General features: G+C 39.4%; 1 pseudogene across 1 annotated transcript; it reads left to right on the top strand.

Annotated features, from left to right (window-relative positions):
• The first annotated feature begins 8448 nt into the window (after positions 1-8448).
• LOC102434840 lies at positions 8449-10252 on the top strand (annotated as a pseudogene). Its single transcript, XR_001349670.2, has one exon. The product of XR_001349670.2 is annotated as a histone deacetylase 2 pseudogene (transcript).
• The last annotated feature ends 13757 nt before the right edge of the window (positions 10253-24009 follow it).

Below are 24009 nucleotides of genomic sequence, written 5' to 3'. Positions count from 1 at the left end.
TTGAAGAGTTCATATTTCATCAACTTGAAACTTGTAGCATTTGACCTCTTAAATTCCAACACGAACACATGGGATTTATCTGTAAACATTTTTTTACAGATAGATCAAAGAGAGACACTGTTCTACAAAGTCACAATATTGAACATAAAAGAAAACTATAAGAAAGTATGATGATGCTGTGACGTATTTTATTTTCCAATTAAGTATGACATTCTTTAGAGGATCATATAATTGTTAGGCCAGACTGTCTCTAGGCTACTGTGAATCTTGCTGTAATCAGGCCTGGAGTGGCTTAAACCATGGTAGATAGAGGGGGCCTCTATCATTGTTATGACCTGGCCGGTGTGCCTCAGGGGGTTGGAGCATCGTCCCGTGCACCCCAAGACTACCAGTTTGATTCCCAGTCAGGGCACAAACCTGGGTTGTGGGTTCAATCCCCAATGGGGTGTGTACGTGAGGTAAACAATCGATGTTTCTCTCATATCTCTCTCTTCCTCTCCCTCTCCCTCCCTCTCTCTCTCTCTCCCCCTCTCCCTCTCTCTCTTACTTCCCTTCTCTCTAAAATCAGTAAAACATATCCTCAGGTGAGGATTTTTTAAAAAGAGCATTGTTATAACTTCTAGAGGTTCACAATCCTACTAAATCATAGCAACAAAATTCATAGAACAAGCTTCTTGAAGATTCCCTGAACTAAATAAAGCAACTGGTACTAGTATAGTCACCTCTTAAAGGCCAGTTGTCCTGCAAACAAATTCAAGGAGTGAACCAAGGTTAACCTTCTTGACAGATGACTGACTTGAGCCTTTGGGGGACTTTCTTTAAACAGTGATCACAGATAAGGGCAAATACACTACATGGGGTACCACACAAACCTTGAATGTGAAACCCATTGATGTGGTAAAATGAGTTTTCAAGGTGAACATGAAGTGTTAAGCCCAAGCTGGAGTCTTGATGACAGATCAAGTCAAATAAATTAGATCATTGTCATAAGATTAAACAAAACGTTGGCATGCATGTCATTTATTAAAAAGAGGTTTTCCCAAATCTAGACACAAGAAAGGGCTGCCATGCCAGGGATGGGGCCTAGAGTATGTGGAGTAGTGTGAAAGACCCTTCATTGGTGGGATAGACCCCTGAGCTATAAAAAGGAAGCTTACTGTGGAAGCAAGTACTTTTAACACTCTGTGAGGGTTTTCCTCAACATTCCATTAAGTGCAGGTAAAAATTTTCTAAAAACCAGAGTATCCAGTAAATGGTAGGAACACATTTATCAAGTAATAGTAATTATTCTCTTACTATGAGTAATTTTTAAAGTATCTGTATTTGGCATCATGCTTTAAAAACTACTTTATCATTCATAATCTATTTTACACCTTTATTGTGATCTTAAAATAAAAAAATTTAAAAAACCATGTCTCCACCTCTATGGTTTGGACAATGCCCATATTATAGAGCCAGTGATAAGGTTGACACTTTGCCATTTTCTCATATTATACTGCAGGACAATTTGCAAGTATTTTTCAAAAATGATTCCTTTCACAAGTTAAAAAATCTCTGTCTAATACACGGAATGAGCACCTAATGGAGTTCCTCCTTATCTGAAATCAGCCACCCTCCATTCCAACCTAATCAATGTAGCCAAGGTGCCACAATAGTGAGACTTGTTCAAATTTAAAAGACTGATTACAAAATTAAATGTTTTCACTGGCTGGGTACCATCTGAACAGAATCAGAGACACAAAAAAGAACACTTCCAAGGGGAATTAGGGGAAAGGATGACAAACACAGAGAGTTGGCTTTCTTGTCCTTGAACTGAGCCAGGAAGAAGTTAACAGAACTCAGAAGGCTAAAAACCATGGGAAACCTCTATGAAGATAGAACCAGGGACCCAGAGGTGGCAGGAAGTGGGCACCAAGAGCAGAAGTGGGCGCCAAGGACACACTGTGTGTGTTAAATCAGTAGCAGCAGCAGGAAACCAATAACTTAGAATGGTTTGTCCTTCCTCACCCCTCCGTCCAACAGGCATCTGTTAGAAAGGCACAGTGCCTGAGACAGAGGTACACGGAGGTGCCAGATGGGACAGGTGGATTGGAGTAGGGTCAGGTAGAGGGAGCATCCCTCTCTGTCAGTCAAATGAGCACAGGAAGTGCTGCCTTGACCAGAAGACCAAGGAAATTCCTTTCTGCTGCTAAGCACCCCTTTCCTTTCTTCCTTCCCCACCTGGAACTACCTCCCAACTTCATTTCTTACTCCATGTCAGTGCCAGGGCAGGGAATACAGATGATAATAAAGATTAAAAAGGAGGAGAGAAAGGAGAAGAGAAACAGGTGAGCCACCTCCCATGGTTCTTCCTGCCTCGGCTCTAGCACTTCCTGAAGTTTAAGTATAGAAACCCAACCTGCTGGCATTAATATGAGGTCCCATATACTGCATACCTGTCACGTATCAGACTCAGCACCACCTGCTTGACAAATATTACAGAATTCAGTACAACACTGTTGGAAAAGGATCATTGTCTCTGATTCATAGGGAAGGAGTCAAACATGTTTTAAAAACTCTTAAAATGTGCCCATAGTCATACGGAGTTTTATATTTTCAGATCCAAGATTCAAGCCCAGGTCAGGGTGGCTCCAAAGATTATTCTCTAAGGACAGTCTCCATTCCCATTTCTAGAATTCCCTCTGAAAATGCCTAACAAGCAGGCATCTACAGCCCAGTGTAATTCAGAGGCACTTGGAGCTTAGGAAGATGCTTTCACGCCCACCCATTCACCACCACCACCCCCACCCCCCCATCCCCGCCGCAGTGAAAGGGAGCTCCCTTGCACATCCTTGCCAGGGATTCTCCAAAGTGAGGCAGGACAGGGAGGAGAAGTGGTAGAAGTTGTTTTCTTCTAGTAACTTACTCTGCCCTTCCTGTCTTGTGTCAGAGGAAAAACAACCTAACCCCCTTTTCTTTGTTTTCTACCCAAAACATAAGGCATGAAGGCTGAGTGCTATGTACTGCAGGGCAAACATAATCTAAACATTAGATATTCCCTAAAGGCTTCATGCTTCTCTGCTCCCCAACTGTCCTCCTCCGGGACCCTCTGGAGACTCAAACCCCCTCTTTCATTTGCAAAACACAGTAGCTCTCTGCTCCCTGTGGCTTGGCTCAGTAATGGACCACCTTCTCTAGGTTCCCTGATTTGTGTGCCCAGAGGACAGAGGTCCGTGTTCCTCTCTTTTCTTTCCCTCTCCCCCATCAGCTCCCATGTAGAGGTTTATTTCTCCCACCTATGTGAATTATGCTACCGACTTCAAAAGTCAGATGCTGCTCATTGTAATTTGAGGTTGGTTGGTTTGTTTTAAACTGCCTTTTATTAAAACCTTAATTACTTATAACTTACTAATAATTTAATTGCACAGATAACATCTGTCTTTTTGAATGGAGGTGGCAAGAGGTGTTCTTACTAATTCTCCAGAGCCACTGGCAGGCCAATACAGTTCTTAGATTGCAACATGTCAGAGAAAAAAGTATTCTATTAAATCCCAGACCATGCTATCAATAGCCTCAGTTAATACTTTCCCACAAAAGCTTTAGCAATAACAATTTAGTAACAAAGGGACTGGTCCAGGTTTTAGTTACATGGGATGAGCAGCAGCTCTAGAACTTTCTATCAGAGCACCACAGGCAGTGGGATGGCCCCAGGACGTAAGGCCGGCTCAGAGGTGTGGTTGGAAGCTGCCCACATCCTCACTTGCAGGTTGCATAGGAAGCTGGGGAAGGGAAATGAGCTCCTTTGAGACAGAGGCGGGGAGTGTAGAGTATAGGTCAGAGCCTTGGGGTGCCCTGTTTCTCCAATGCAGGAAGAGCTAAAAAGTATTTCTACTATTATTTTTTTAAAAGTTAAGTGGTTCCTGAAAATAAGATCAATGTTTTATGTAAGTTCAGCCTTCGTGGCTACTGGAATGTTGTATCTGATATCTGCTTTCCTCCAAATGATGTTCTTGGAACATTTGCTGAAATCTCAGAGGTAAAAGATAAAGGCAAGCCAGGACCTCCAGCGTTTGTTAAAATGTTTTGTGTAATCCATCCCAGCTCATTCTGCTCCTGGGCTGGCTGATTTTAATCCTCACATGCAGTCCATTCTGACCCTCTGCCCACAAAGATAAGAGCAGTAAAGCTTTTACAATAATGGAATATCATATCTGGAAAGGATTCCACAAATCCCTCTGCGAGATTTGTACCAAAAAATCCAATTTAGCAGAAGCTTTAAACATACAGACGCACACACGATGCAGTGTTCCTCCGATCTATACAGCTCCTGGGGAACAAGGGCCAGGTGAGAAACAAAACCTGAATTCCCCAAAACCACACCACTTCCCAACGCACTTTTTAATTCTGCATGTAAAAATTAGACACTTTGAACTAGTTATTAAATGAGTATTAAGAGGTTTTTCCTAGTAACTTACTCCCATGTGCTCTGAATCCCAGACTATCAAAATTATAATGTCTCTGTTTACATTATGAATCTCCCAACTTTTTCTAGCAAAATAGCTAAGTTTTGGCAAAACTCAAGTGTGCTTTTTCTTCTCCTTTAGGATATAGAGCCATGAGATTTCAAAGTAAATTCAAAATTTTTCTAATTTTAACCTTGCTGTTTTATGCTCATAGTATTATCCAGATTTAGTGGAGAATTAATAAACAAACACAAAAAAACAGTCTAATGGTTTGCCAACCAACATAAGTAAAGATAAAAGTGGTTGGTTTCCCCGGGGACAGATTTTGACCAACATTATCACAATATCTTTATCCTATGAAGTAAAGTGATCAGCTTCCCCTAAGGCAGCCACTCAACTACCTGCTCAAGCTATTAATCTCTTTTCATTACCTACATTTTTATCCTCCTCGGTGCAGGCCCTTACTTGTCTTTGGTTTCAGACAGTTACAGGCTCAGGAAATGAGATGTCACAGTATAGCCACATGCACCTGTGAAGTGAAAATGCTAGTGTTATGTGTGTGGAGCTGACAGGCCTTTTTTGTGTGAGAGCTATCGAGTCGTATGAAGAAAAGGTCTTAAATAACTAACATTCTCTCTGGGCTTTGAAGAGAGCACTGCTTACTTTTGTCTATGGTGAATTCTTTCATAAAACCAAATGTTATGTGGTGACATCGTACCTTGAGTCTAATGTATCTGTTTTACATCTAGGTCTTCAGTTGTTCAATTTCCTAGAGTGACTTTCATGTGTTCACAAGTGCGGTCATCATCCCTTTCAGACCGCACCCCACGCTTGCTTACAGTCTCACAGACAAACTCACTCGCATACACATTCACAAAAACTCTGTTTATGCCTTTTGTTCTGCACCCACCTTCCCTGAGACATCCTCATTTCCCACATCTCTTGGCTTCAAAGTCCTCTGGCTTCACATTCCACCTTGTACTGAAGTTATTGGTTTGCATGTCTCATGTTCACTACTAAGATGATCATCTTGGAGGTCAGAGAGAGTCTGGCCTCATTTTTTATTACCCACAGCTTACATAATAAGTTCTGAATAATTATTTGTTGAATTTAAACTAAAGTCCTTCTCGTGTCAGCATCCAAGCTTCCTCTGACATGGGTTAGAGCAAACTGAGTTACAGCACAAAATCTAAATACCTTATGTAGCATACATGATTAACCATATACTCGCCCCGGAATCAGCCTTATTTCTAAGCATTAAGCTCTTCCGTCCACCCCTAACTATGTGTGCAATCCATACATCTTTCTAGCCACAGGATTAGATAGCAGTATGCCATATTATTTTTAAAGAATTAATTGTATAATATTAACAGATTATTTGTCCTTTCTAATTATATTTACTGTTGGTTTCCTTTTTAAATTTTAGTTCCCCAAACCAATTTTATCTTATGCTTCTGCTTTTGCACATAACTCCTCCTCTTAGAATGCCCCCTGCTCTGATTGCATCAACAGTGTTCTTCCCCCTTAGTCGCTATGCTATGGCTACACTAAGCTACTCTCTGTTTTTACACCATCCCATGATGTCAGCTCCATCCCTGTGCCCTTCTCTACTGTATCCTCCACACCTAGGCAATGCTTGGCACATAATGCTCATAAATGCTTACTGAATGTATCAAAGGATGAATGGGTTTTGAGTATCATCACCTTTATACCAGAGAGCAGTGGAATCCATCATGATCATTTTAGCTGCAAGTATGGATGATCCAACTAACAAAGTCTAAACAATAAGGAATTGTATTATGTCACACAACTACAAGATCAAGGACAGTGTAGTTTTGGGTCAGCTTCAGGTCAATTACTTCAGCTATAGAATAACATCTTCAAACACTCAGGTTCTTTCCTTCTCTCTGCTCTACATGCTCAGCATGCATGAGCTGGACCATCCCCTTTAATCGCAGAATGACTGGTATCATTTCAGATATCACAGGTAGATGACAACATCCAGCTAACAACAGGATTATTTCCTCCATCCAGCTCTTTGCATTAATGAGGGAAACCTTTCCAAGAAGCCCCTGAGTAAAATTACCTTCAGTTCTATAGGCCAAGATTGAGTTATATGCCCTACCTATTCCTAACCAAATCACTAAGAAAAGGAGGAAGATCACCACAATTAGACCAATTATCATTTATCCTTTGGGGCTGGGAAGAAGATCATTTTTCTTAAGCAGTAAAAGGAAACCATAAAATAAAAACAGAGCTCTTCCAACAATAAAAAGTTGAGGGACAGGGAGAAATGAGAAATAGAATTGACAAGGAAAAGGCAACCAACAGTGTCTGCCACAAACGAATATCCACCATCATCAAAGTTCAGAAATATTTGGTGTTGGCCAAAGCACATTTTCTCCATTGAAGTGAGTTATCAGGATCTGGGTCTACAAGCAAAGGCTGAACATTAATTCTAAAAACAAGTTTGAGGTGGGTAACTTGATATGTAAGGACAGAGCTCCTGTTCACAACTGACCCGACTTCAATCAAAACAGCTATAGCCTTTTACTGTTTACTACATTGAGGCTCCACAAAATATTTCATTTGAGAAAAAAATTCTATGACTTTAAAAAAGGAATTTAAAAATTACTGATCTATCTGATATTTTCCAAATGAGCAACTGAATCACAGGGAGATTATGTAATTTATTTAAGTCATACATTGGCCAAATATCTTGGTAAAACAGGAGATCTTCAGGAACCCAAGTCTCAAGGCAACGCAACAGACCAGATTCAAGACACCAATAACCAAAGATAAGGGTGTTTGGTAACAATTTGTTTGAGCCCCAATTTTGTTTTTGAGAAAACAAATCAGTATTTATTTAAGCTCTAGCATGTATTGTGCATATCCATATGAATCTCTAAAAGTTTCCTAATTGAGAAAGAGCCCAAACTTTTAGGATAGCTGGCACTACACTTCCAGGTGAAGGTAACACCTGGTCAGAATGTAGTGTTCAAGGAATAAGATAGGCAGCCATTGTCCTATGACTCTGGTTTTCCTCCTCTCCCTAACATGCCTTCTCCATCTGTCTGTGGCCTCATCTTTTACATACTTCTTAAATGTTGATTTACTACAATCTCTGCTTTCTATACTTTTTGCCTCACATGTTTTATTTCTTTGGGTTTGATTATCAACTTGCTAATGAACAGAAATTTCTATCCCCAGCACTTCTCTCCTGCTGGAAGCCAGTCCATCCTTGCTGCTTGACACAGTCGCTGCAGGGAAGAAACATCTGCACAGCATATGTTTCAAGGGACCTGGTGTATATGGCATACTGTTCTTAATATGTTTGCTCACCTTCTTGGTGCTATGTGTTTTAACCAAGGTCACCTCTCCGAGAAAGGTTGTTTCCCCAGGTAGGGATTTTTCCCTGAAGTTAGGGAGGGAATAAAATCCCTTAACTAAATGCCAGGCAGGTAGTTAATCACTTTAACTAGGAACAATCACCCTTAAGCTACATAATCTTTACTCCCTGGAATAGAGATGAGAAACGCCCTAACCTTTGGAATAGAAATTGACAGGATTAAAATCAACTGGTATAAATACAGATGTAACAAGACAATAAAACACAGAACTTGGCTGGAGATCCTGGAGGGAGAACCTTGCTCTGCTGATCGACTGAACGCTGCCTCCGTGTCCTTTCTTCTTCGCCAACTCCATCCACACCTTGGGGAACCCCTGGACCTGCTGGGACTGGACCTCAGCATCTGGCGTAGGCAAGCCCCCCTCCCCAGTGTCTCGAGTTGGCGCCCCGCGGCCTCCCCCGCTCCGTGCTCTAGGCCCCTCCGCCCGGCCGTTCCTGTTCGGAGCCCTTCCACCACCCTCTCCTCCCTCGGGCGTCCTCCCCCACGAGAGGGCCGCCCCCACTTAAGCCATAGCCCTTTTCTCTCCCCTCGGAGCCGGGGCAGCGCGGCGGCTGCGGCGGCGGCGGCTGCGGCGGCAGCAGCAGCAGCAGGAGGAGGAGCCAGGAGGCGGCAGTGGCTGGGGAGCCCATGGCGTACAGTCAGGGAGGCGGCAAAAAGAAAGTCTGCTACTACTTCGATGGTGATATTGGAAACTATTACTATGGAAAAGGCCATCCTATGAAACCTCATAGAATCCGCATGACCCATAGCTTGGTGCTAAATTATGGCTTATATAGAAAAATGGAAATATATAGGCCCTATAAAGCCACTGCTGAAGAAATGACAAAATACCACAGTGATGAATACATCAAATTTCTACGTTCAATAAGACCAGATAACATGTCTGAGTACAGTAAGCAGATGCAGAGATTTAATGTTGGAGAAGACTGTCCAGTGTTTGATGGACTCTTTGAGTTTTGTCAGCTCTCAACTGGTGGCTCAGTTGCTGGAGCTGTGAAGTTAAACCGACAACAAACTGATCTGGCTGTTAATTGGGCTGGAGGATTACATCATGCTAAGAAATCAGAAGCATCAGGATTCTGTTATGTTAATGATATTGTGCTTGCCATCCTTGAATTACTAAAGTATCACCAGAGAGTCTTATATATTGATATTGATATCCATCACGGTGCTGGTGTTGAAGAAGCTTTTTATACAACAGATCGTGTCATGACTGTATCATTCCATAAATACGGGGAATACTTTCCTGGAACAGGAGACTTGAGGGATATTGGTGCAGGAAAAGGCAAATACTATGCTGTCAATTTCCCAATGAGATATGGTATAGATGATGAATCTTATGGGCAAATATTTAAGCCTATCATCTCAAAAGTGATGGAGATGTATCAACCTAGCGCTGTGGTGCTACAGTGTGGTGCAGACTCGCTATCTGGTGATAGACTTGGTTGCTTCAATCTGACAGTCAAAGGTCATGCTAAATGTGTAGAAGTTGTAAAAACTTTCAATTTACCATTACTGATGCTTGGGGGAGGTGGATACACAATTCGTAACGTTGCTCGCTGTTGGACATACGAGACTGCAGTTGCCCTTGATTGTGAGATTCCTAATGAATTGCCATCTAATGATTACTTTGAGAAGTTTGGACCAGACTTCAAACTGCATATTAGTCCTTCAAATATAACAAACCAGAACACTCCAGAATATGTGGAAAAGATAAAACAGCGTTTATTTGAAAATTTACGCATGTTGCCTCATGCACCTGGTGTCCAAATGCAAGCTGTTCCAGAAGATACTGTTCATGAAGACAGTGGAGATGAAGATGGAGAAGACCCAGACAAGAGAATTTCTATTCGAGCATCAGACAAACGGATAGCTTGTGATGAAGAATTCTCAGATTCAGAGGATGAAGGAGAAGGAGGTCGTAGAAATGTGGCTGATCATAAGAAAGGAGCAAAGAGAGCTAGAATTGAGGAAGACAAGAAGGAAACAGAAGACAAAAAAGCTGATGTTAAGGAAGAAGATAAATCCAAGGATAATAGTGGTGAAAAAACAGATACCAAAGGAGACAAATCAGAACAGCTCAGCAACCCCTGAATTTGAAAGTCTCCAATTTCAGAAAACATTAAAAAATAAGAAAATATTGGCAAGAAAAGTGTTTTCTTTTGAAGACTTCTGGCTTCATTTTATACTACTTTGGCATCGACTGTATTTATTTTCAAAATGGCTTTTTTCTTTGGTTTGTTTTTGTTCTTGGAAAGTTTTAGTGTGAGTTTCTAATTATGAAGCAAAATTTCTTTTTTCCACCATGCTTTATGTGATAGTATTTAAAAATGATGTGAGTTATTATGTCAAAAACTGATCTATTAAAGAAGTAATTGACCTTTCTGAGCTGATTTTCCACCTTTTTATAAAAAAAAAAAAAAAAGAGGGGGTGGGGAATTTGCCGGAAGCCACTCTCCCATTTCAAATTTGAACTTGCAATCACTCATTGGTGATCACCAATTAGATATTCCACATGCACCTCTAAATCCATGCCTTTAAAAATTACACCCAACACCTAGTATCCCCTCACTTACCCCGTACTTGCTCTCTCTCAGTTGTTCCCCATGTGAAATAGCTCCCCATCCTTGAAGAGCCCAAGCCAGAAACCTGGCCAGTCATGTTCTGCCCTCTCTTTTCGTCACCTATACATCAAAAAGTTGTCAATATTGTCACTTTCAACACCTATGTAGATCTCTTTTGAACCTACTCCTTTTTACCCTGCTCCCTGCAAACTACCCTCCTCATTTTGTAGTAAATCCTTTGGTGGTATAACTTGCCCTATAATCCATCCTCCCTCCTACAACTTTGATAATATTTCTAAAACAAACATCCAAAGTTATTTTCTTCCTTAACAATTTTTTTCCACAGCTACAGGATGAAGTTCGGCTCCTTAGGCGACCCTGAAAGCCCCATCATGATTTGACTCTCACTTTCTCTCCACATTACAAGCTATAATTTGTAATATATGATACTTACAAGTATTCTGCTACAGTACTTGGAAAATTTTTGTACTCTTGCTTCCCTCTTCTTGTTTGACTCTTCATTTGGTAATCTTTGTTCTTTAGGAATGGCACACAGGTAAACTCCAAACCAGCCTTTGTTCAAATTAGTGGCATCTACATGAATGAGATTTGTCTCTATTAATTTGAAAAACACCACCAGTTTAGTAGTTAACAATATCATGAGCTGGCAAGAAACGTGATTCAGTAAAGTCATTTTACTGAGCTGGTGGACCACGTCCAATTTTCTCTACCCAGTGTTCTAAAGATTCCTGCTGCATCTCTTATCTTCAGAATAGCTAACTACAAACTTCAACTTAGTTTGAATAGTTTTCCTTAGAGTAATAACTCTTTGAGAAGCTGGTGTACCCAGGTACACTGTAATAAGGATACAGATTAATATGAAGGGTGCGATGCAATCTTGCGTGCTTGCTCTTTAGGGTGTCTGGAAATGTAGCTAAGGAGAAGCTCTGCAAATGCCAACCTCTCAGCAAGTAGTGGGAGGTAAGAGGAGCTGGGGGATACTGAGTGTGGACACTAGTGATTGTCCAAGAGGCACACTGCCTGAGTGGTCACATAGATCTACCAACCATATATTGTTTAAAGTATTAAATAAGGATAACTTGGTTTAAGAAAGCACGCACAAAGTAAGGAATATTAGAGAAGTGATTCGGTGAGCCTAGCGCAAGGCAGGTTCAATATGGGCATAAGAGGCAGGTCGAAGGTAGAGTCCAGGTCTAGTGATGTTGTGTTGACTCCTACACCACAAGTAAGGCAGGCTCGTTGATGTTTCTTTCTAACATAAACCAACTCTAGCAGTCAGAAACATGACTTCCTGCCCTTTAGGTTGCAGCCACAGTGTGCTGTCTAATGTTTAACAACTAGTTCTCTTGGTGTAATTCTGACATGAATTGTAGTTGATGTTTTGGTTACTATTAGCGAGCAGGATAAACGTGAAACAATTAAGATATTGAAATTTCACAATTGTCATTTATGTGAACAACTTTGCTGAACCAGACAATTTCCTAACACTGAAATAATATTTTCTCAGTTTCTCTGTGTTTACAGTGAAACAGCTAAAGACACTGCACACTTATTTTATCTGAATTATTAACATTTTCTCCATCACTTTTTTAGGTCTAGATAGACAATCAACAAAATACTAACTCAGGATTTATTGATGTCCATGATATAAAAATTCCCACCATGGTCCCTACAAATATGGTGTCTTTAAATGCAAAGTTGGGAAGAAATGCACAGTACCACACTATTATTTAATTTTCACCATACAGGTAAAATAAACAAATAACATCATGAACATAGATAGTAATTACGGAGTAAAATAATTAAGAAGTTTGAGTTTCTGGTATTTTTCCTATATTATTAATGTAATTCACTTTATTGTAAGTTCACATAATTTACTATTTAATTATGGCTTTAACAGCCAGCTTGCAAAATTCCTGAACAATTCAACAACCAATTCTCAGAGGATAGTAGAGCTGGCTCCATCCAGACCACTGGTCCAGCCTAATTATGTAAAATACCATCCTAAACATGAGTAACTTGCAACCCACTAATATCCTTCAACATGTGTCTTGTGTGTGAGCTTTAGAGACTTCAGAGAACAGGGCACTGAAGGAAAGAGACACAAGGCCAAAAGCAACAACAAAAATTTCAGAGAATATTTATAACCACCAAAAAATACAGGAATAGATACAGGGCAGTTAATATGTCAGAAAGGGTTGTTGCATTAAGGATTCCATAGATGAGACTTCTGGTTACCTATTCAATCAATATCTATTCTCCTTATAGATGAGATAGCCAACTGCCTATCTCCCTTCCTTCTTACTAAAAGAATACCATTATTAAGAGCACCCGTGTACCCAATTAAGAAAATGTACTTTCGCTCTGCCAGTGGCTCAGTAGTTGAGTGTCAACCTATGAACCAGGAGGTTATGGTTCCAAACCTGATCAGGGCACATTCCAGGTTTCAGGCTCGTTCCCTAGTAGGGGGCAAACAGGAGGTGGCCAATCAATGATTCTCTCTCATCATTTATGTTTGTCTCTCTCTCTCCCTCTCCCTTCCTCTCTGAAATCAATAAAAGTACTTTTTTAAAAAAAAAAGGGAAAGAAGAAAGAAAGAAAGAAAGAAAGAAAGAAAGAAAGAAAGAAAGAAAGAAAGAAAGAAAGAAAGAAAGAAAAAGTATTTTCTAGCCTTTGCAGCTAGGAATGGCCATGTGACAATTTAAGCCAATGAAAAATAAGTGGAAGTCATTCAGTAGGGTTTCCAAGAAGGCTCTCCTAAAGTATTCATTCAGCTGACACATGATATTTGTTCCTTGGTCTTATTCTTCTCTGTCTGGAATTCTGTCAAGGCCCTGCGCCCTTAAGACTGAGAATCCACACTTGAGATATCTGAGCAGAAAGACAGGTCCCTAACAACACCCTGCCATCCCTACACTGCCTACCTCCAACTCCAAATTACATGAGAAAATTAGATTAAGCTGCTCTCACTTGGTTTTTCTGTTACATATGGTCAAACCAAAAGAAAAAAAAGCCTAATTAATAAGGGACCAGCATTAGATAACTGGGAAAGTTTATTAAATGAGAATTTGATAAAACTCAACCATCAGCATTACCATTCCAGTTTAAAAATGCATCCAAGTGTCCTGATAATGTATGCTAAGATTTGGAAGGAATTTCAATAACTGTGAGGTTGTTAAAGGAGGAAAAAGAAATAATTGGTGACTTACAGGTCACACTTTGCTACCAGAAGCATAGGCACAAAACCAAAAACAAGGTACAGAGACACTCTGCCACTATAGCAGCCAATGCTTCTTTGTTGCCAAATTAGAGAAATACAACTCAAATTAGCATAAAATTTCAGGCTGAGATCAAGCTAGAGGATTGTGTAATATCATTAAGACTCAAGTCCTCTTCATGTTTGACTGTTTTTCTTGTGTTAGCTGAATCGAATGGATCTCTGGCTCCATGTGGTGACCCCTAAGCAGCTCCAGGATCATATTCTCTTGGGCTCAAGTACAGAACAAAACATCCATCTCTTTCTCAGCCGGGAACATTATGTCTCATTGGCTCTGCCTTGGTCACATCCCATCTTTGAATGAGTGACTGTGATCAGGGGAGCATGCAATGCTCTGGTCTGCCATGCTGCAGCCACCTGCCTCCTCCCTAGAACCAGGGGAGAGGAACTACTTAGAAAGCACAGGTACAGTGGAACAGCATCACTTATTGTGAGGTTCTACCAACAGGTAGAATAAGGATATGCAAAGCTACACCTTGGCCACTTTCTCAATGTATCTAATTTTCTGCGAAGGCGTCATTTTGGGAAAATGTGCTCTAGTTTAATAACTGTTTCCCTATTCCTACCCCATATCAGAGAATAGAGAAGTATTTATTTCACAGAAAAAAAATTGAATTTGATACCAGAAAAAAAGAGAGAATACAAATGGGATGGCAAAAATAATGTCCACTATACCCACTGTTGTCTTTGGATCAAAAATTCCATTAATGCAAAAATGGGACCACTCTGCAGATTAACCACTCTGCAGACTGCTCAAACAGTACTATATCGCTTTCCACACATGTCAGAGGCTGCATTTTCAAGGAAACAACTAACTAGGAAATTGGAGGAAAGGAGCACGAGGGCAGCATATTTCATCCTGAGGGGTATCATCCTGAGTGTAAAACCTTGGAGGTTGGTAGAGAAAGGAAGAGCAGCTCTGCGTGAAGCAGATGCTGGGAATTACAATTTTTAATGTATCGCAATGATTCATGGAATCAGAGGTGGTAAAAACACAATAAGATCCTGCCTCAGCGAGGCAGGAACACATCACATAAATGCCTACCAGACACCAGGAATCAAACTGGGAGCACTTCACACCAAAAGCAAGAGGATGACAATATAGTTATCAGGTATACAGAAACCAAAAGTAAGCCAGAGGCATATACCAATTACAGACAAAGACTTAAATAGCACAGAGTCGAATTTATGTTGACAAGAGAAACAACCTACCATAAATCTTTATGTCAACTATATAAAGCATAAAATATTGTAAGATGGAAAACTGATCACAAACATTATTTCAGATTGACAGTAACAAAAATAAAATCACTATATGTCAAAACTTATCAGTAAGGTAGTGTTAATATAATGGAGGATTGTTTTAGTCATTTATTCATTGAAGAAACAAACTACCCCAGGACAAAGATGTTAGAATCAGTTCTCTCTCTCCTTCTTTATCATCCCAACCAGTGACCTACTTGAAACTGAATAGTCTTGAATGGTTCTGTGATTTCATAATGGACATTGTTCTACTTATTGTATTCTTTATTTTTCTTCTTCACTGACTCCTTGGCTACAGTCTACATGCCACCTATCCAATTATTTTCTTAACATGACTTTGTATTGACCTATTGTTTTGACTCAAATACATTTACTTTATGGAGTGACTGGTGAATAGGAAAATATAAGATAAAGATAAAAGTAGAAAGGTCCATGCCTTGGAGTTTGAGGACAGGGCAGAAATGCCCTAAGAGGCAGGTATTGGAGGTACACTAGTTTGATGGGACTGTTGTAACAAGGCACCAGACTGGGTAGCTTAAACACCTTCAACAATTGTTGGTTCTTTCAACCCTTGGATATCATGGTATCTGCAGGGAGAAGGTATACAACAAATGTTTGTGTGTTTTGAATAACTAGTGTTGTATTTGATCATTTGTTAATATCACTTCTTCCGCACCAGACCAAGGATCAATACCCCAAAAGTACATCTTCCCTTAGACTCATATCACTTCCTTTCCAGCCCTGAAAAGTCTTACTCTGCTCCCATGTGCAAATCCCTGACCTGTATTGAAATGGTGAGTCTCTCCAGACTCAAATTCAGGATTTGCTTAGACTAGAACTCAAAGCAAGTATGTCAGCCCTGGTCAGACACTGGCTGTACTATGTAGCTCCATTTTATGAAGCAGTAGAAATTACTCAGTCCTAAAATTAAAACATGATCAAACATCTTCCAAGTAGCCTTAATAACTCCTCTTCAAGCCTTAATATGATCATAAGGACCTATGATGACAGAATCCCTCCAATAAAGTACAAGGAGCCTGTGTAGAAGAGGGTTAACTTGGGCCTGGTTGCCCAAGACCTGCACATTCCAAAGAAAGGCCTGACTGCAGGACAACCGGCCCTTGTCCGTCTGAGGAGACAACCTCGAGCCCTTAGAATAGCCTGCCAAAGCTATTGTATGCATAGCTTTGTATGCATGCATATAAGCCTAACTAATGGACACAGACAACAGGGGCGTGAGGGCATGGGCGGGGGGCGGGGGGGGGGGGCAATCAGGGGGATAAGGACACATATATAATACCTTAATCAATAAAGAAAAAAAGAGAATAGCCTGCTGGATAAGAGTGATTTTATGTTCCTGAGGCCTTGGGCCAGGCTGCATCCATTTGACCAGCTGATTTGTGCTAACAATGTGACTAATGATAAATGCCCTTTTGTGTATGCCTGAGGTCCTGGGTCATGCTGTACCAGTTTGACCTCAGAGGGATTGGAAACTGAGTCACTGAGGTGAATCACGTGGGTGCTGCACACCTATGAGACTGACCTGAAACATAAAGCTAAAAACCCTGGACACCAAGGCTCAGGTAAGTCCCCTGGTTGGCAATGCTTTGCACGTGTTATCACACAGATAACTGGGAGGATTAAGGGTGTCCAGGTGACTCCACTGGGAAAGGACAAACCTCAAGCTCACTTCTCCAGGACTTCACCCTAATTGCCTTTTACCTTTGCTGATTGTGACAGCTTTTCTGAATCTTGTATGTCTTCCTAGCAAATCATCAAGTCTGGTCTTGAAGGGCTCTGATGCAGAAGGAGTGAGAGAAGCCAAATATTTTAGCTTCTCTCTACCTATAGATGTTCTGGTACTCATAACACTCAGGCCTTTTACATAGATCTATCCCATTACTTTGGTTTTCACCTGTTTATCAAATCCCCAAGAACTGACTATATCTAGAAAAATTTAAATGTCTAAATGCATTGGCCAAAAAACTCAACCTCTACAGATTTAGCAAAAGGAAATGCTATATTCATTCTAGTATTTATTTGTAAGTAAAAATTTAGAGGCAATGATATGCCCTTAAACACAGAGATGTTACAATATATAATAGACTATCCTTACTATGGACTCTTAGGTAGCCAGGTACTTATATGGAGTGAAATCCAAGAAAAAATGTTGGGGGTGAGGGGGGTTGGAAATCAGGTATGCAGAATACAGCTTCATTTTTATAAAAACAAAATAAAATCCCAACTCTTTTGTTTTTGTACACATAGAAAAAGCTGGAATCTCATTAATCTGATGCCAGTGGGTACCATGGAGCAAAAAAGGAAGGATAGAGTAAGAGATTTCTTTGGTGATATTTAAATGTTTTTCAACCATATATCATTTCTGTAATTTCCACAGATTTTTTAAATACCAGACACCCCTACTTTTGACCACTTTGCCTCTATTTACAATGCCAAACCATCTGGCACTAGTCAGCAAAATTCAGCTGTGTTAGAATTGGTGTTGCCTGTACTTCCACTTTTACCTCTGGGGAAATATCCCATGAGCTGTGTCCTGGTTTAGAGACAGGATCTGGCTCAACAGGTGTGAGAAGAGATAGCTGGAGGGGAACTGGCAGACACCCTGCATGAGAATGAGGTGTCGTCATAAGTGCTCACTTGACCTACTCCTATACCTTGTCATAAAGATAGTTAAAAGTATGAATGCCCTAGTTTCCTTGGGTCATGGAACACTGTAGGCAGGAATTCCTCCCATCAACCCTTCCTCTATACCCTGAGGGGTTAGGGGAGCTCCCACCATTGAAGAGCAGCCTAAGCACTAAGTGTGGGTACTGACCATTGTTAGGGGATAATGAGTAGCTTTCCTGGTTATATCCCTGATCAGCCAACTGTTGGTAGGAATTCATGCAAGTCCACTACTACTCTCATTCTCAGTTTTCCTCCCCTGTACATTAAGAATCATGAAGAGATCATCTCTATGTCCTTTACAGCACTGCAGTTCCAACTGTATTGTCACAATAAATTAGCTCCATTTTCCTCCACCTGGACACACCTTCTTCCCCTCTATGTGGCTAATATTTCCAACCAAATACTCTGTCGCCCTGGCCAGTTTGGCTCAGTGGATAAAGCATCAACCTTCAGACTGAAGGGTTCCAGATTTGATTCTGGGTCAAGGGCACATACCTCTGTTGCAAGCTAGATCCCCAGCCCCAGTTGGGGCATGGTTGGGGCACGTGCAGGAGGCAACCAATCAATGTGTCTCTCTCATATCCATGTTTCTCTCTCTGTGTCTCTCCCAATCCCTTCCACTCTTTCTAAAAAAAAAAAAAAAAAAAAAAAAAATCAATGGAAAAATATCCTCGGGTAAGGATTAACAAACAAACAAACAATAAACACAATAACAAAAACAAAAATACTCTTGTTATTTCCACCAAGAGAAGGAAAGATATTTTAAAAATAACAACAACAGAGTGATTCTTATTGGGAAAGTATCATCACCCATCACACAACTCCTCATTTAGCATGAAAATAAAGATTACCATAAAAATGTTTACATATTTAAAATAAGGCTACCTTCCACTTCATATTAGCTGTATCAGATAGTTCTAATTATCACCAACAATGTATGTCTTTTGAGGTCTGTGATGAAGATGAACTTAAACTTTGATTAATGAAAAGTACATTTTTCATATTTATATATCTCTTTAATTTTTGCATGAATAAAGAGGGAACATTTATCTCGACAACAGAGGAAGCCTCAATGTGGAGAGAACAGGGAACAGGCTCCAATGTTAACAGAAATGTAATTCAAAGAGCTTGCAATAATTTTCAATCTCTAGGACCAAATTCTAGATATTCCTAACATTTATTTCTGTCTCTCACTTTGAAGTCCTATCGGAACTACAAGAAAAAAAATATTCACTTATGGTCTTCATTTCCAGAATAAATTGAGTTTCATTATAAAGCATCTGCACTTTTCTACCACAATTAATCTGCTCACAAGACGGCCAATGGCAAAAGATTAATGGAGCACAAAGGAGCGCTACTTTGCATGGCAGAATGACTATCACCATCACCCCAGTCGTGACACCAGATGACCCAGGAGCCTAGCTCTTCTACAACAACTTGCAACATGCATACTGCACTACTAACTGCTTCCAAGACAGCATTATGAGTTTCTGAAATAGAATTTGCATTCTATTTCACTTTTGCAATTATAAACCCCGGAAGTTAAAGGTCATGAGAAAATGTCAGTAAAGTCTGTTCTATAGCACCACCTGGGCAGTTGACACCAACCCTATTCATGGCGCCCTTGCAGCAGCTTCAGTGCTTCAGATTGTTTACAGAAGGAGTTCATTTTGGGTTCAACACCAATGGCATCTGTAAAAAATAATCCTGAGCAACTAAAAGGCGATATTCTATAAAGCTATGGGTTAGCTGGTGAGAACTTTTATGGAGTAGCTTTGAACCAATAGCTTTGAACCAACAGATTCTGTTAAGATCTGCGATAGGCACAAAATATATAGATGACAAAGTCCTTTCCTTGAAGAAATGTCCAGAACATGGGAGGTAAAATTGTAATTTGAAAAAGACAGGTACAAACTAGTTGGAAATCAAATTGGGAATGTGAGCACTGAGAGTCACCAAAGGAAGGTGTGAAGCAAGCCAGAAAGTGGTAAACATGCATGGCAACTTGGAGAAACTTGGCTAGGAGGAAAACTGGACAAATGGAAGCGGTTTTAAGGCATTGTGTAAAAAATGGCAAGAGTCTCAAGGTTGAAGATAAAAATTTTGAGTGGCAATAGAAATTTCAGCTAGAAACAGGAATAAGCAACTTTTTGGTTAGAATCTTTCTCAATAATGCTTTTGAGTAATTGCCTGGGGCAATAAAAGATTGGGATGTTGTCAAAATACCTGGACCAGACTATAGGAGCAAAGATAAGAATACTGACATTAAGCACTCATATTATCAGGAGATTTCAGGAAAACCTAGAGTGCTTGGGTATCTTGTGAGCATATTCATACTTTGGGGTTCGGCTTGGGACATTCTAACCACTGAAAACATTACAAAACCTAGACAAATACTTAAAAATAACTGCAGGCAATGAGTACAAGCAGGGTCTGAGGGGCTTGGGTGCATAAAGGAAGGAAGGTACAGGTGGCCAGCTTTACCACTTCATCTGGCTCTTTCCCTGAGATTGCTTTATGTTTCCTGTAAGCAGACGAATAGATACCCAGCAAAAATATGTAAATCTCAGTGAACTATGGAGAAAAAGTTTTGAGCCTGGGCAATCAAAGTAGCTAGAACTTGAAGATTATAATCACAGAGGGAAGGGAACTCTGGGAAGGTGGCCCCCTGATATGCGTATGAATTCCTCTCAAGTCACTGACTAACCACTAAACTCCATATGAAGAGTATGAGCATAAAGAAGAGAATTCCTACTCAATTCCAAAGACAAGAAAAAAACAACAGCCATACATTGTCATCTATTCTCAGACAACATGATTGTCTTGGCAGAAAAGTCCCAACCTAAAAAACCCCTAGAACTAAGGTTTGCAAGATCACAAGATACAAGGTCGATATACAAAAATTAAATGCCTTTGTACATACTCACAATTAACAATTGGAAACTGAGATTAAAGAAACATTACCATTAATATAGTCAATAATATTGCAGTAAGTATGTATGGTGTCATATTAGGGTGATCACTTTGTAAGTTATATAAATGTCTAATCACTGTGTTGTACACCTGAAACTAATTTAATATTGTATTTCAACTATAATTTAAAAATTTTTAATTTATATTGAAAAAAACAACAAAAATAAATCCTTAAGCATAAAAAAAACGGAATAAAATAAACCAGTTCCATTTATAACAGCACTTCAGGTACAAATATAACATTATATGTAGAAGTAATTTAGGTTGAAAATTACATAGCTCTATCAAAGAAATCAAAATTAGGTCAAAAAGATCTAAATAAATGGAAAGATATACACTATTCATGGATTTGAAAACAATAATTGTTGTCAACCTTCTCCAAATTCATCTGTAGAGTCTACACAATCCCAGTAAAAATCCTAGCATTTTTTTTTTAGGTAACAACAAGTTACTTCAAACATTTATATGAAAGGCAATGGAACTAAAGCAGTCAAAACAATTTTTTTAAAAAAAGAGCAAAGCTAGAAAACTCCTGTTACCTGACATCAAGACAATATAAAGCTCTGGTAATCCAGACAATAAAGTGCTGGTGAAAGGAGAGACACAGACCAAAGTAATAAAGATTCCAGAAATAGCCTCATGGAAATGCAGACTTTTGACAAAGATGTTAAGGCAATTCAGTGAAGCCATAGTTTTTTGAACAATTGGTCATGTGTATGAAAATAAAATACTCTAAAAAAAACTAGACATAGTTAAATTCCTATCAACAATGGAATGGATAAACTGTAGCATATTCACACAATTGAATATTACACAGTACTGAAAAAGAACATATTACTAAATGCTCAAAAATATAAAGTGTCACAGACATAGTGTTAAAAGCCTACATGTGTAACAGACTACATACTGTATGATTCCATTTTTATGAATGTCTAGAATAGGTAAAACTAACCTATGATAATAGACATCAAAATAATGGTTTTCTTTAGGAATACTGATTGGGAAGAGACCAAAGGGGAGCCTTTTGGGTGGTGATAAATTTCTATAACTTGATCTTGTAGTGGTTACATAGGTGCATACGTATGAAACAAATTCAATTAGCTGAATGCCTAGGATTTGTGCACTTTACTGTATATATGTTGTTATACCTCAATTTAAGAAGGTAGAAAGCAAGGGAGAGAGAGGAAGGGATGGAGACTTTATATACTGCTATGGTGTGGTGTGATCTACAATATATATTGTCAAGTGGAAAATCAAATCACAGAACAATACTTATTATATGATACCTTTTATCTAAAAATGGGGAGATACAAATATGTGTATTTACAAAAAAAGCAACAATTGATGAATAAACCAAAAATGAGTAAAGTGTTACCTATGGGGGAGGCTGAGCAAGGGAGCAGGCAACAAGGATGAAGCTACATCTCTGAATGTACTTTGCTTATTGTTTTGATTTTGGAACCATGTAGATGTTTTTACATAATTTTAAAAAGTAGACGTTAAAAAGTATACTCTGTATAAATACACTGAAACAAATGTACCTAATAGTCTACCAAATTGATAATAGGAACATATGATGAAAAATCATTTCAAGTGACTCTAAACATATATTTTAAAACATATTTTGAAAAAAAAATATTTTGAGTTATCATTCTCTGGGAATGTATATAAAAAGACAAAAAAAAAGGGCCATGGAATCGCAAATGGCATTTAGCTGTATTCTTTTTAGTGAAAATGCTGCCAGTGTTACCTTTTAAGTACAATAAATAAGAAATGTCACTAGGAAGCAACATCTTCAGCATAAAAGAGAAATAAATATAAAATCAAAGTAATCTGTTTTGGTCTCAATTGTTAGCTCTACATTTCTTCGAAACAACTGTTATTCATCATCTCAGTTGTGGCCTCAGAACAAGCTTGCAGTTCTGGGAAACCAGGAATCAAGACTGGAACCCAAATGAATCTGAGGACAAACAAGCACTACATCATATTGATTCTAATTCAAGTGAACCATCAACCCAGAAGAGTTCGGTAGGAACACAACTGTGGCTTCATTCTAAAGCTTCCCAGCATAAAGAACAGCAAGAAAAATGAAAACTAAACTCATAAATTTTATTTTCAATGAACCTAGGAGAAAGAAACATCATAAAACTTCAAATAAGTGCTGCCCAAAGATGGAGCAGAACCAGAGGGAGGGATAAAGGGTGCAGAGAAGGCCTGAGGAGGAATCATCTCAGAAAGAGCCAGCACATTTAAAAATTACAAAAGTATGGGTCACCCAGAAGGCTCTATCTCTTGTTGATTATCTCTAGGTGAGCCCAAGGCTGATGCCAGAAAGAGGGGATCACACAAGAGGCCCTGCTTTAAATCGTTTGCTAAGGCAGCAGAGAGGAGGCCCCTGAGCTATGAGCCTAGAAATCTACCCGGGCCTCGGCTTCCACAAGAGCTCCTGCTAAACATCACAAAAAACTACCTCACTAAACTATGAGTAATGACGGAGACATTCTCTATACTCACACAAAGATACTACCAGGAAAATAAAAAAAATGAAAAGAGCAAGAAAGCCTTCTTAGAGACAATGAAAACAACCAGAAAAAAATACTGACACAAAGTGGATAAAAAGTACAACCTAACATTCCAACTGAGAACGTTAAGCTTTTATGCCACAATTGGGACTACAAAGGAGCAATACCAACACTCAACTCGGAAAAGAAATAGGAGAAAAAACAAAGCCTTTTCAGAAATGAAGACAAAATGATAAGGAATAAAAGGAAGACCAGACACCATGAAAAAGCACAGTGAGGATATAGAAGACTGAAATGAGAAAACCAAAAATGCAAAATAAAGTAGAGGGAGGGAAAAAGGAGGACAAAAACATTTCATTTTTTTAAGTCAGGACTAGAAAGTCATAGACCATTGAACTCACAGCAAACAACATATAACTCACGTTTGAACGAAGCCTAACACATGTATTTTCTCTATAAGATACTTCACAGCTTTCTTGCACTTAAAATCACTAGACAGCACTTCATCATTCAGCTTCAGGGCCATTTTAAACACTGAACTCACCAACAAAAATAAAAAATAAAATGGTGCTAAATAGACTGCATGATGAAAGCTCAAACCAGAAGGGGAAGCGTTGCCCTGTGTGCCCTCGGCTGGGACATGCTCATCAGGTGACAAATGTTCGCCCCTGCACACACCCACCAGGGACCACAAATCACCACGAGCATGGATTTTGGATTACTGGTAAATTTTAGCGAATAAGCAACTCTCAAATTCCTAAGGTGAAAACAAGCAGAACTGACGATAGTTTTGCAGATTCAAAAGCTCAGGAAATACTGTTCACATGAAGTTTCTTTAGGAAACATGTA

Source organism: Myotis lucifugus, unplaced genomic scaffold (genome assembly GCF_000147115.1).
Source record: "Myotis lucifugus unplaced genomic scaffold, Myoluc2.0 scaffold_166, whole genome shotgun sequence".
NCBI classification, from domain to species: Eukaryota; Metazoa; Chordata; class Mammalia; order Chiroptera; family Vespertilionidae; genus Myotis; species Myotis lucifugus.
Note: the sequence above shows the minus strand (reverse complement) of the source record. Positions and strands in the feature narration are given on the sequence as shown.